The sequence below is a fragment of the Tasmannia lanceolata genome, unplaced genomic scaffold, assembly GCF_043159265.1.
Source record: "Tasmannia lanceolata isolate RefF3 unplaced genomic scaffold, GAP_Taslan_0.1 ptg000003l, whole genome shotgun sequence".
In the NCBI taxonomy this organism is placed as follows: Eukaryota; Viridiplantae; Streptophyta; class Magnoliopsida; order Canellales; family Winteraceae; genus Tasmannia; species Tasmannia lanceolata.
In genome coordinates, this window is record NW_027518680.1 from 42,596,228 (window position 1) to 42,598,721 (window position 2,494).

At 40.7% G+C, this 2,494-nt stretch overlaps 1 pseudogene; it reads left to right on the plus strand.

Annotated features, from left to right (window-relative positions):
- The first annotated feature begins 525 nt into the window (after positions 1 to 525).
- Positions 526 to 1,896, plus strand: LOC143869787 (calcium uniporter protein 5, mitochondrial pseudogene; annotated as a pseudogene).
- Positions 1,897 to 2,494: the final 598 nt, after the last annotated feature.

A 2,494-nucleotide genomic window follows, 5' to 3' on the forward strand; every position in this document is an offset into this window, starting at 1 on the left:
GGGAATGCCAAGGTGAGAACCATTGGGCTTACAGTAAGGATTAGTTGTATCCCTTTCATTTCTTACGAATCATTCATATCCACAGGGGAGAGAGAGAGAGAGAGAGAGAGAGAGGCTATAACAGACATTTGGTGAGAGAGAGAAAAAGAGAGTACAAAGGTATAACAAACATTTGGTTTGGCGGCTTCTTTTCGCCACCGGCTAGAGAAAAGGGGAAGCATATGAAAGGTGGCACTAAAAAGATGAAAAGTGGACCGGAAATAATGTTCATAACAAACATTACCCAGACTTTGCGATGAGGTAGAGTCAATCTCTATCCATAAATATATAATACATATAATTAAATTACAAGCACAGATTTTTGCATATATGTAATAAAACACCCTAACAAACCCATGCATTCAGTCATATCTCCATAAATTGAATTCATTCCCTCTATCTTAACATAGCATCCTTTCTTTTATCTGATGATATCCTCCTTATCCCCTCTCCCTTATCATCACCACCACCACCCCCATTACCATCATGTCTGCTCTTTCTTCTTCTACATCTCGCCATCTTCTAAGCAGCCTCCTCTCGGCGCCTTGTCAATTTTGCAAGGACTCCCACCAAATCTTCAAGGGCGGAGAATGCGCGCTATCTCGGCCGTCCAGCTTCAATGGACATCATCGTTCACCTTGGTTCCTCCATCGGCGCGATCTCATGATCCAACAACTTCTTACCCATCTCCCCTTCCCATTACCCAAGTTAGGGCACTTTAAGCTCGATGCCCTCTCTCCTCTGCCGTCTCCATCCAAAGACGATGAGGCCATAATAGATGCGAAGAAACTCCTCCAAGTCACACAGTTGGAGCGACTGAGGACAAGGCTCAAGACCCTCCCAAAGGATTGCGTCTCGTATGTAGAATTGGTGGATATGTGCAGGGAATGTGTATCCTTATCATCATCATCATCATCATCCAACTCTGCCATTCCTCAACAGATTGCTCAGTCCCTCGATCAATCTGGCAATGTCCTTGTCCTTGGGGACACTGTCATCCTTCACCCTGAGAGGGTAAGATTAGAAAAATAGAAATATGCTTTCTCCTCCTCTGTTGGATTTTTTTAAACATTAGCCCTCGATCGGAGATCCGTAATAAAATAATATAATTAAGGCCCTGTTTGTTTTAGATTCTGACAACCGATTGTGACTCTAATACCGATTATTGGAATCAAAATTAAACATAAATTTATGTCCAATAATCGCATTGGAGTTACAATCGGTTGTGAGAATCTTAAACAAATAGGGCCTAAATCCGTTGATTTGATGGGTTCTGTCATAGGATAAACCCTTGATCAAATCCGCCATGGAATGAAAAAATCACATGGGTTGATTAAATAGCCACTAACCTTGGATAAATTTTTTCCTAAACAAACATAATACACACCACATGCACAATTACCCCACATTTTCTAATAACGAACATGTTGTACTTTACTCATTCAGGTGGCTAGAGCTATCAATGGTGCTTTGGATCCCTTCTTGTTGGAGCATCCCCTTTGGAAAGAACTAAAGAAGATGGAGAATGCCAAGGAAGGCATAGACAGGCGGGCCGAGAGGGTGGTTAAAAGGGAGCTGTGGTGTGGCCTAGGTTTCCTTGTCTTTCAGATTGTTGGGTGCATGAGACTTACATTTTGGGAGCTCTCTTGGGATGTAATGGAACCCATCTGCTTCTTCAGTACCTCACTCTACTTCATTGCTGGTTATGCATTTTTCCTCACTACATCAAGAAACCCATCCTTTGAGGGCTTCTTTCGAACCCGCCTCGCCTCCAAGAAAAAGAAGCTCATGAAGGAATCCAACTTCAATGTCCCTAGGTTCAATGAGCCCCAAAACCTTTTCAAGGATCGCCATTAGCTAGGATTATTTTCTCATTAATTTTCACCCTTTTAATAATTTTTTTTCTTGAGAGAGAGGGAGAAAGACTTCGGATTTTCCTTGTTTTTTTTGTCAATTTTGTTCGCTTAGGATTTTCATTTTGATTGTCACTTTTGCTAGGTCTCCTCTTATTTGTGGGAACCCATTTTTGTTGTTGTTTATTTTCTTTGATTATCCAATTGTGAGCAGATAAGGGCCATAAGGCTGAGATCCGAATTTTGGATAAACTGTCATGGAAGCTTGTTACAATTTTTTTTTTTGCTTTTTTTGCTTGTTCATTATTTTGTTACAGTTCCAGGTTGATGTGGTGCTTCCAACTGGTTAAAAGCTACAGAAGAGCTTGCAGAGTAAGTATTGGAGTGGATCTTGGATTGGCATTAATATTAGATTAGAGGGACGAGATGGGTTATGGATTGCAAATAAAATGAGTCATAATCATGATAGAAAACCCATAATTAATAAAAGAGAATGATCAATGAAAGTCATGTGTAGATCAACTCTCTGTTACCAGACATTGACAATATGTGGATTGTAAGACGCTTTGTAACAACCTCAATCGAGGAGGATATGTTGGGTC